The sequence below is a fragment of the Uloborus diversus genome, chromosome 3 (genome assembly GCF_026930045.1).
Source record: "Uloborus diversus isolate 005 chromosome 3, Udiv.v.3.1, whole genome shotgun sequence".
Classification (NCBI taxonomy): Eukaryota; Metazoa; Arthropoda; class Arachnida; order Araneae; family Uloboridae; genus Uloborus; species Uloborus diversus.
The window spans coordinates 143,479,926-143,492,647 of NC_072733.1; positions in this window are offsets into that span (position 1 = coordinate 143,479,926).

Here is a 12,722-nt window from a genome sequence, read left to right on the forward strand (position 1 = left end):
CTTTAAATTGTGAGGTAGAAATTGCAATGCGAAATATTGCTTTTTAAAGTTTTAGTTCGTTTTAATTTCACGATTTACTGTTTTTTGTGTTGTGAAATATTTCCGTTTTCGTAGGGTTTCTTCTGAATCTTAATTTACGTCTGTATTGTTGTTATGTTTGGAAAATTCTGCTTGCTGTAAACATTCGCAATAAACTCACATTGAAAGAGACGCAGAACAGATTTTAACATTGTAGATAATACATATGCTGCTTCAAAATGAGTTTCTTTGACTGTTGATTTTTTTTTTATATTCTTGAGAATAGTAACTGAAATACGATCTGAGTGCTTCTCTTATGTTGTTGATGTTTTAATTTATTGGTTTTCTCTGAACAATATGTTGAAGATTTTGGTTAGTTCATAAAGTTTTTTAACAATAAAAATGCCGTGAGAAAATCTGTAAAAAATACTACCATTTAATGATCTAAGAAATACATTTTATCTCAGGAAAGAATATAATCCTTCTCATTTAATTTGTAATTTCACCTTCATCTGTCTCAGTTTTTAGTTTTATAAAAATAAATAAATAAATAAAAAGGGGAAAGGATGGGTGGGAAGATGTTGAGTCACTGCTCCTATGCTCTGTGGGGCTCGTGAGAATTTGAGCGACCAGTGTCTGCCTTTGCTCACTCCCCCCCCCCCATTTCCTAGAAAAAATTGAAATGACACGTTTGGCTACCACCAACTACTTGCAATCAGTAGTCATTGGCCCCAGGAACTGTAAGCTGCTCCATTTCGATTGTTTTATGCTCCGAGCTTGTGTCACTCCTTAACTGTACTAAATCATTATAGTCTAATAGGTGTGAGTTCATTTGTATGCTAATGATAATAATATATTCAGAGCTCTAAAAAATTTTTTTTTTTTTTTTTGTCCTTGTTAATTTTTCCTGAATGAACTGATAATTGATAACAATTTGCAGATTGCACCAAAATCTTAATTATATTAAAATGTTCCCTATCAAAGGAGTTTACAGCAAATATTGTATAATTGACTTTGAATTCATAGCACCTGTGATAGTTAAGTTAGAGGGGGGAGGGGAGCCAAAGTGAGTGGCTATACTTTGTTTCACAGTAAGTTGGCACCAGGGAGATTAAAGGGAAGGAGATAAATCTTTACTATGCAGAAGTGGCAACGTTTGTTCACTTTTCCCAGAGGGCGCTGTATGTGCACCGCTCCCGTCAATCGCAGCAGATCAATGTAAATGATGCTAAGTTTCTCATTGTTTTAGAGGCAGCTATTAAAGCAAAATAAAGAAAAAACTGCTGGAAATTGGTTGTAATAAGGGGCCAATATAATGGACGATGTACGGCTTTCGTCTACAGGAAGTTAGCGCAGTATTTTGATGGAAAAATTTATTTTATTTTTCATCACCAACTTGCCGAATTCGTCTGCTATTAATATTGCGCTGTGCGATGTTTTATTTTTTACGAGTTGGAATGTTTCTATTCCTGAAAATAATTGACGAAATGAGAATGTAGTAGAATTAATTACGTAAATACTTTTTTTTAATTAGTTGTAAATTTCGTGACATGCTTCGAGAACTAATTAAAGCGAAACAATTTTTTGCTTTCACGACCTTCAACAGATAAAAATAAATGTTAGGTTGCGTTCGACAAATCTCACCGGTTAACCGGTAGGTAACTGGTTACTAACCGCAGCGTTCTATGATCAACCGGTTACCACAGCGGTTACCATTCTAAGCAGTTGATTGGTTGATTGGAGCACGTGATCATTAGCTGTCACGTGATTAACTAACTGGTCGCTCTCGGTCGAGCTCGTCGAACGCAACCTTAATGTTCTATTCACTTAACTTCAAGCTGATATTGATTGTAATAATTTTATTCACGTGTTTACTCACTGCTTAAACAGAATTGTTATCATTATTTTTTTATTATTATTGCATTTTTTTCTACAACCAAATCGAAAAAAAATCGGGAAACCTTTTTCATTTAAAAAATACACATGATTATTTTCAACAGAAAACCCCACAAACTATCTCAAAAAAGCGTTCCAAGGTATAATATTTTTGAATGAATAAGGTTTGTCAATTTTTTTCCATTTGGTTGTCGAAAAAAATGCAATCTGTTTAAGCAGTGAGTAAACACGTGAATAAAATTATTATAATCAATATCAGCTTGAAGTTAAGTGAATGGAACATTAATATTTATTTTTATCTGTTGAAGGTCGTGAAAGCAAAAATTTATTTCGCTTTAATTAGTTCTCGAAACATGTCACGAAATTTACAACTAATTAATACAAGGATTTACGTAATTACTACTGCATTCTCATTTCGTCAATTATTTACAGGAATAGAAACATTCCAACTCGTAAAAAATACAACATCGCACAGCGCAATATTAATAGCAGACGAATTCGGCAAGTTGGTGATGAAAAATAAAATAAATTTTTCCATCAAAATACTGCGCTAACTTCCTGTGGACGAAAGCCGTACATCGTCCACTATATTGTCCCCTTATTACAACCAATTTCCAGTAGTTTTTTTTCTTTTTTTGCTTTAATAGCTGCCTCTAAAAAAATGAGAAACTTAGCATCATTTACATTGATCTGCTGCGATTGTCGGGAGCGGTGCACATACAGCGCCCTCTGGAAATAGTGAACAAACGTTGCCACTTTTACACTCGCAATCCCGTAGGACATTTCTCTCCTTCTTCCTACTCCGTGGTTGGCACTGAAGGGAAAGTTAGGCGAGCCGAATAGACACGTTTAGTGGTGACGTCAGGGGTTGCCAGAAACTCGGGGAAGTTTCCAATCATGCCGTTGCTATGCGCGTCGCTAAGGAAGAAACAACATAGGATCTTCGTACGAATAGGGTTAGAGCGATGTTTAATTGATGGTTTCTTGCCAATTAAAAGCTTAAATAATTTTTTTAGCGGTTTCAAGTTACATATAAGCCACCTGCAGACATCATTTGACGAATATCGATAGTTTTTACGTGTGAATCGGGTTAAAATTCGGCAAAACATAGACTTATGTGGAATACAAGTGTGTTTTCTCGAGTTATACACTCTTCTTATTTTTATTTCTTTTTCTTTGGGTGGAGGGGAACAACTTCGCCATTTGAGAGGATCTGGGAAGACATTGCCCCTCTCCCCCGCTTTTGGAAAATTGCTGTATTTCTATAAATTTTGCGCAATTTTTTTGCCTTTCGATGCAATATGCATTGACTGTATATGATTTAACCCCCCCCCCTTTGCAGAAAAATTTTAAATGACGGGACGAGGGAGATATATTTTTTTTAAATCCTGTTTAAAGCTTTCTAAGAATTTGTTTATAATTATTTTCTTCGACCGGGATTTTTTTTTTTTAAATGTTATAAGTAATTTTTTGTTTGGGGAAGGAGAATTTTTCACTTTTCTCGATTGTGATGCTTGTTTGCATTGAAGTTATTTTTTTTTCGAATGGGAGGGGGGTTGTTAGGTTACATTGTCCTTGTTCTAATGCGAGTTTGATTGGACTATTTTAGTTTAAAAGTTTTTCTTCTGCGAGAACACACACGTAATTTAAGTTAAACTCCAATTGAGTTCTATTCCGAATAGGAATAAAAACTAACTTGAAGAAATTGGTAAAATTCCCATTGAACCTAGAAAAAAACTAATATGTATATCCTTGTCGCCCCCCCCCCCCCAAAGAGCAATTACTTAAAATTACGCGCAGCAAGAAGAAATATCCCCTCCCCCCAAAGAAAAAAAGAATTTAATTGAACTATGCATTGAAATAGTAGAAAAAACTGAAATTTTCGATGTATATTTATGTATATTGATATAAAAAATATGTATAACAAGTAGAGTAAAGTAAAAAATCCCCCGCCTCGGAATACAAAAAAAAAAAAAAAAAAGATTAAAATACTCGTGACAATTTGAAGAAAACACGCAATTCTCCCTTTCCCCCAAAGAGCTCGAAGGAATGGAGTTTCATTAAAATATGCATTATTACTGGAACAAATGCAGAAAAATCCTCCCCCCCCCCTCCAGGTATCGCTGACTAGGCTGACATGGTCTCTCGTCTTCTAAAGAAAAGAATGCATGCAATTCAATTAAAACTACTCCTCTTCCTAATAATAATAATAATAATAATTAAATTTCGCTCTATACTTTAAAAGAAAAATCTCACCCCCCCCCCCCCCAAGTCATGATATTTCAAATTTCCTAGAAGGGTACGTACAAAAAGGAAATAGTCAATGTACGAGTATGTTGCGTCGAAAAACAGCAAAAATTACACTAAATTTATTGAAATACAGTTATTTTCCAAAAGGCATGAGATTGGCAATACCTCTCCTGACCCTCTCAAATGTCGGACCTATCCCCCTCCCCCCAACGAAAAAGAAATAACAATAAGAAGAGTGTATAACTCTAGAAAACACACTTGTATTCCACATAATTCTATGTTTTGCCGAATTTTAACCCGATTCACATGTAAAAACTATCGATACTCGTCAAATGATGTCTACAGGTGGCTTATATGTAACTTGAAACCACTAAAAAAATTATTTCGACCATTTAATTGCCAAAAAACTATCAATTAAACATCGCTCTAACCCTATTCCTACGAAGATCCTATGCTGATTCTCCCTTAGCAACGCGCATAGCAACGGCATGATTGGAAACTTCCCCGAGTTTCTGGCAACCCCTGACGTCACACTAAACGTGTCTATTGCAGCCGTTGTCAAGGAAACGAGGTTACTCTGCGTAGGGCACGTGCCAGTCAGCGGCGCGACTTGCCGAATTTGGCGAGGGAAAAAAAATTTTAAATACCAAGAACGAAACAACTATCCTTGAAGTTTTCAAAGAAATTACATTTGTCTCTAATATATTTCATCATATTTTTATCACAAATGCAAGGCTGTGAATGGGATTTCATTTTACAGCGGCGGAGAGCTATCGATCACAAAGTAATTAACAAATAATTCTGAATGATTAAAAAATTAGCAGGAAAACAAATAAAAAGTAATAACTAAAAGAAGAGAATATGCTCTGAAAGACGCATACTCTGTCTTTGATGATTTCTTCGTTCGCTGATAAAAAGCATGTGTCCTCTCGTCAAAATACGGACCATCCAATATGTATATACCATCTATTTCAAAAGGAAAAATAAGACGACCGAAGTTGATATATGTAAGGAGAACGTTAGCACACAGCTGTGAACATTTATCCATAGTAATAATGGGTACCAAAGGCATAGAAAAGAACCGCGTTCTTTTCAGAAGTATAACAAATGAAAAACTATCAGGCATGTTCTCAAAAGCGCATCTTCGTTTTTCTACTGCAGATTAAAGTTCATCAACAAGCCTTTAGCGAAAAAAAAAATGTAAATTTTCAGTCCTTGCCTGCAATTTTATTAGTTTGTTAAGAAGTGGATCTTTTACCCTGCCTCTGACATGGAAATGGTATTCCATATGTGCCTCCTCTTATCCATATCTTATGTATATATAAACCTATAGCTTCTTTACAACTTGTGCTTTCAGAAAAAATGACTAAATTAAACTGAAATTGCCATTTAAAAATAAAACTTAGCTTTCGGGACAAAATTGATAGCATATTTGAATTAATCTGCAACCTTTGTTACCCCCCACATTCTTTTCCTCTGTTTTGAATAACTTCTCTTCAATTTTTCACATGCACTCGACTTGCTCTCTGGAGTTGAGAAATGCATCCTAAGTTCGTTTAAATCTTTGCAACAAAAAAAGGAACTCTTAATGTTTATAGATTATTTTCCATAATCCCTCTGATTTAAAAATCCAACTGTGCCAATGCCAACCATTTCTTCGGAATTTGGAAAAGGTGCCATTGTGTCTTTTTATACATATGTATATAAATCAAAGAAGTTCCTTTGTGCAGAAAAGTAAAAGAAAATGTAACAATGATAAATCGTTACAGACACCTGTTTTGAGGTTTCAAGGATCCCATTTTTCATCGAGAAAAAAAAAAGATCGTGCTCACTTTTCTGCATTAAAACTGGGTGTTCCTTGAAACCCCGAAACACGTGTCTGCAATTTTCGGCAAATTTGTGTAACTCAGCGTTGTTTTATTATCTAAAATAACATACTTCAACCCTGTACACGCGTTTTCCTTTTATACTCTAGTAATAACGGTGAAGATCCAAGATTAAATAACCAGTTTTGGAAAAAAAAAAAAAAGATTGCCCTTTCTAAAAAAATTTATTCAAATAAAAAAATTTAGAAACTTCATGGGAACAATTAGCTATTACTGCATTTCGGAGTTTAGAGAAGATATTAATTTTGAATTTTTCAAAAAAAAAAAAAAAAAAAAAAAGGTCGATTTTAAGCTCAACTTATTTATGAAAAAAGTTAGAAAATGCATCGAGGTTTGTGCAAATAGAAAAGTTATGGCTCTCAATTTTGCGTGACTGTGAAAGTATATGATTAACCCCGAAACTCAGTTTATTAAAAAATATTTTACTTACCTTAGCGTAGTTAATGTAGCCTACTTTATAGGTATATTTTGGGAGTGAGTAAATTTACTTAATATAAAAAATTCATTTAAGGCAGGGGTTCTAAACCTGGGGAGGGTGGGGCGAATTAATTTCGTATTTCAAGGGAGATGAGTATGTTTCAAATTAAAAGTGAAAAAGTAAAACTTCTTCATCCAGCAGTTCATTGGTGTAAATTTATAATAGTGAATCTGTTCATACGTGTGTAAGAGCATTATATTTTTTTCCTCCATAAACTTATCAAACGATCCAAAAAAGAAAAGAAGAAAAAAACGACTTTTGCCGTAGCAAGGATTTGTACACAACAAGTATTCGTTACATTCAAACAAAATTCGGGTTTCTTTCATTTTTTCACAATAATTTTCTTGAAGTTTGGGCTCATTATGTAAGAAACGAAAGCTATTTAAAACTACCAAGTAAAATAAATCTCGAATTCAAAAAAAAAAAAATCACATTGTATTTGTAATTGCAGCAAGTAAATAATTGAAAATTAATATTTTCATTTCATTTTTTATTTCTTACTCACGAAAACTGTTTTTAAAAATGTATTCAATGCTTGGAAATAACGATGGAAAAAATAAATGAGAAAACAGACCAGGCGGAAATGCTTTGACCACAAGAGTTCTTTCAAGAGTCATAATGGCAATTAGAGATGTGTCGTCGGACTCGGATACGGATCCGCGGATACGTATCCGAGAAAAGATTGATCGATCCACAGGTCCGAGAAAAAGATCGGCAGATCCGGACAGATTTTTTGGATGGCAACGGGTCCGCGGATCGATCCACAGGTCCGAGCAGATTTTTTGGGTGGCAACGGGTCCGAGGATCGATCCGGATCGAAGATCGGCGAAACAGATTTTTTGGATGGCAACAGGTCCGGATCGATCCGCAAGGACCAATCAGAGAGGATGTAATAAGTTTGTAGTTCTTACAGATCCGGAAGAGCCAATTGCTAGGATCGTTGTATCGCAGTAGTGGAAAACCGATCCGGACGGACCAATGACAGTGCTGCGCGCTTGGTACAAACTTTAATTTTGTTGGCAACGGATCCGGATACGTATCCGCGCCGGATCGATCCGGAGGGGCCAATCAAAGTAGATTTAACAAGTTCTAGGTGTCTACAGATCCGGAAGAACCAATTGCTGGAGTCGTTGCATTGTGGTAGTGGACATTGGACATGGATAACGGGTTGGAGCGTAGCCTACGAGTATCCTCGTATGCTACGGTTGGAGCGGGCATGGAGGGAAAGGAGCACAATGGGAGGGAGGGGAGCGCGAGATAACCGCTACTAGTATTTGTGTTCAGAAGACTGAAGACTCGTTTCTCTCGCGCCGTGGCAAAAAGAGTATTTGCCTGCGGCGCATAGCGCAGGAACTAAGAACTCTTTTATTATGTGGCAAACGGTTGGCTTTTATTATTGTTTCTTCAAAACTCTCCGCGTCTCCTTCTCCAGCGAAGGGCGGAAGGAGAGAAGGAAATTTTTTGCAGGAATAATTTAAAAAATATATTTTTTTAATTTTTACTTGAACTATCTACACTGATACAGGAAATTTAATTCTAAAAATTTAAGATTCGCACGTAGCTCTCTTTTTGTTTTTATCCTTTTCTCACAAAGTTATTACCAGAGCGTACATTTTAGAACGTCAGGGTCAATGCGAGAGAAGGTAGGCAGTAGGGAAGGGGGGGGGGGGCTGCGTACTCCTGGGTGTGTGACTGCCTAACCACTCCTGGAGTATAATTGTTTAGAGTGTTAACAATTTTGGACTTTTTTCTTCACTAATTTTTTCACGAAAGAGAAATAAATTATCATTGGTTCTATTAATTTATTTAAATTTATGTTACATTAATGCATATTTAAAAATTTAATAGTGTTTATTCATTAATTAAATTTAGCATAATGCAAATTTGTTGTTTAAATGCCTTATGGAAAGCCCAAACCGGTCAGGAAAGGGTGTCAATTCACCTCCCCCTATCCCTATAACACCCCGTTTCTGAAAACTTTGCGTGTTTACAGTTGGGCGAATGCTCTCTTTGTCCCCTGTCTCTCCCATGAAAAATTCGAAATGACTGATCTGGGAGATCCCACATATATTTACTTATGAATTACAGCCGAACAGCCAGCTTGGCTCTTGTAAACGGGAAAACTTAGGCAGGGGGGCCATATAGTCTCCCCAATCGGGATGGTGCTCAACAGTGGCGTAGCGTAGGGGGGGGGGGCAAAGGGAGCACTCGTCCCGGGCGACACTTTGCTAGGGGCGGTAAATTCTGTAACACTACATTAAAATCTTTTTTTTTTTTTTTTCTTTAAGACGGCGCTTTGCTAGGGATGGCGAATTTGTCTGAATTGCTTCAAAATCATATGCTTCTATGCTAGTTTATGTTACCGTGTTTATTTATAGGTGAAGTGTGTTTCTTGTTCAGGAATCTAAAGTTTTACTGAATAATAATTATATTATTTACTGAATTGCATAACACCTTTGTTGTGTTGATATTGTTTCTATTCTAATTTCTCTTTGTGTATTTTACAAACTACAGATATTTCGAATCAATATTAAAGTTTAGAATAGAAAAAAGTGGCTCGAGGAAGTGATTCTAGGCCTAGGAAGAGTATCAGATTGAAAATTTGCAGAAGCATGAGTTAGATGCAAACTGCAAAAAATTTCTTAAGCAAGAGCGAATGATTCTTTAAGGGTTTGTTTTCTGATATATTATCAGAACCCCGCAAAACGGAGGGAATGCAAAATATTATTTATGTGGAACCTTATCGAAGAAAAAAAAAACCTAACTAAATGAAGAGTAAACTTTAGGACGTGTTAAACGTTAATATGGAATGGGAAAAAGGGACACGGATAGACAAAGCGAAGTAAATCTTAAATAGCGTTTTCCAGCAGTAAAACCATAAAACTTTTACCGTGATCTTCGGTCTTCCTCAGCGTACAATGTGAAGAGTGACCTTAAGGCATCGAAATTCCCACCGTCTTCAGCAAATCAAAATCCATCAGAAGCCCAGAAATTCTTTTTTATGTTCGTATAATTTATTTCCTTTGATTTTCATCCCCTGTATTTAAAATTCAATTTTAAACGTAAAAAAAAAATGTTCAAAAAGCCATTTACAAATGAATTTAGAAGAGCTGAAGCACCCTAGGCTTTAATTATTCTTCAACACTGTTTTATATCATACATTGTTTATGAATCTGAATAATGCAATACAAATTTGTTAAACGCTACCTTTAATCCATTTTTCTCGAAAAAAGGAATTGTGGTATTATTATGGAGATTCAAAGTTCTGAAGACAATTACTTTTTATAGGGAGAACACCAAGGTTAATTTTTTTTTCATGCAAATAGTAAAATTAAAATGAAACTGTCGGTAGTTTAGGAATTAATATCAGTGAATTTTCCCTACAGGAAACTTTAAAATTATCTCATCAACTTTAATGTGTTATACTCATAGTTACGTATTTCAACTTTAATGTGTTTTACTCATAGTTACATATTACAACTGCTGATAATAAAAGTTTATTATTGTGTTCTTAAATAGAATTTTAGTATTATTTTTGAGCACTGCTTAGAGCAAAATTCAACGTTTCGTAAATGCATTTCTAAGTACATCAATTTGCATCAAACGATCTGAGCATTTGGATGAAAAGGGAAAATAAATATTTAAGTTTTTATTCCTACACACTCAAATGTTGAATGAAATGAAAATATATCTCTTGATATCTAGATAGACTTTTTTTTTTGTTGAATAAAATGAAAAAAAAAAATCTAAATCTAAATAAGATCTCTAATAAAATCTATCTGTAATTTATGTGCCGGCACCGTAAGTTGCATTAAAATTTACTATTTATGCTGTTTAGAGAATTAATTTATTATGTAATTAACAATTGCATTTTACATTAATATGGATGTTAGGGTGAGTTTCAGTGTTAAGTACCTGTACGTAAACAAATTTAAAAATAAATTAAAATTTTAATAATTTTAAAATATTAGCTTCCCTACATCAAATTAAATATCCTGTTCCAAAGCAATGATCTATTCATTTTGGTTTAGTCACACACACACACACACATTCAAAATCATTAAACAAATCTTTTCACATTTAAAACTATTATAAGAGCGAAAAAATACATTCAGTAAGCTCAGTCACCGCTAAACCAACCTCAATTGAACTTGAAACGAGATATTCTCACGAGGTGAAATTCCACCTACGACATGCTTATTTTTGTTCCAATTTTATGACAAACTAAAATCGAAGAATAAATTCTACCACCACGCTTTTTTAACAAGTTCACATGCGTGCTAAACAAAATCTAATGAGCTAAAAGTCCAAAAATGCTAGAATGTATTAACAACAAAACGTAGTTCGAGCTCTTAAAACTTTCGGTTTTCTGTGCGATAAAATTTTCTGCAAATTCGTTTGGCGCAAAAAGCTTATCCGCCATTCTATATCACTTTTTGGTAGAACCTAGATCCTCAGGATTTGGATTTCAGAAGCTGAAAATTTGCATAAGTGTGTTTCAAATTCAAAGGCCTATACCTCTATAGAATTTCATTAAATTGGAGATGATCGAGTGGAGTGGAGAGCACTAGGTCACTTGAAATAGAATGAGTCTTAATGGACTGTGATAAAAGGTGTGAATTTCTGAAGTAATTATTATTATTATTTTTTTCAAACAAGGTTGAAAAAAAAAACATGTTTTGAAAGTACAGCTCTTTTTTGACAAAGGAAATTATTCAGGACTATTATTTTTTTTTTTACAGTAGACATGTATGAAAAAAATATGTAAGCTAAACTTTCATAATACACCTCATTTCTTTTTTCTTTGAAAAGATGCACAGCTTATGGATTCAGAAAAATACTGTAAATGTACTAAAATGCAAAGTTACTGAATCTTGTGATTGTAATACTATGTATGAATGCAATTAAAATTTTTTTAAAGATGAGATATTTGTTTTAATAAAATGGTTATTTATTTTGCCTTAACGTTTTTCTATTGTGTGAACTAAAATGTATTTGCCTCTTTCTAAAAAAACATTTTTTCTCTTGGGCATCTAGTGCTTTTCTTTCTTTAAAAATAGCTTTTTCATCCATAATGAGTAATAAGAACTCTAGATTTTCATGCAATAAAGACTATTAGGATGAGTCTTATAATTTTTTCACGTTTTGGTAATTGCTAGTGCTGTAGCTAGTTGGTCGATTATTGATCTTAAAAATGACAAAGTTTACGTTCGACGAGCCCGACCGGTAAGCTACCGGTCAATCAACGAACGCAACAAAAGAGAAAAATATGATAATGGAAACTAAAATTGATATCATAAATGTTATTTTATTGGAAAATTTCTTTAAAAAATTGTGCTACAAGAAAAAAAAAGTTCTATCAGTGTCTTGACACAGATAGTGCAGTAAGTCATAAATTACTTTCAGTGCTAAGAAAATTTATTTATTTGGTCGTCATTCCATTCTAGATTGCTAAGCCAAAAAATTATCTTTCGGGAAAAAAATCACGTTTGATAGGTTTGATACATTTCAAAATCTGTGATCAATCCCCAAGATTTTTAAGCGAAAGCAGTCCCAAAGATCTCTATTAAAAATCCAAGCTATGGCAGCCGTAGTTGTAACTATTAGTTGAAAAATTAAATGAAATTAAAAATTAATATGAGCAAGGAAATTAAACGTTCCTTTCCTACTTCTTATAGAATTAAAAACAAGCCAAGATAAATACTCCAATTGCAAAATTCCAAACATGAATTGTGCTTGCCTCACGAAAATTTGAATACCCTAATGCGAAGCAAACCGCAAATCTCAAAAAATTCCGAATTTTCTCCTGCGATTCCTCTCTAAGAATTGCGTCACGCAAGAAAATCATCTCAAGACAACACCATTCAACAATTACGCAGTCTGCGGTTTGCGACTTCTCCCCTTTCCTCGCCCCTCCTGCAGCACCGCTAATTCTGCTTCTTTATTTGATTTCGAATGCGCGCGGTGTCGTTTTCCCCATTCCCCCAACCTCCATAGTTTCGCTTTTCAAACTTCAAAACAATCGGGGAAACTGGTCCCTCCAAGTTTGGTTCTGGATCGGTGTGCATTGCGCATGCTCTGTGGATCGCACCCGGGTCCTGGATACGTATCCGGATCGGTACCCCTCTGCGCATGCTCTGTGGATCGGATCCGTCTTGGATACGTATCCGGATCGGTACCCCTCTGCGCATGCT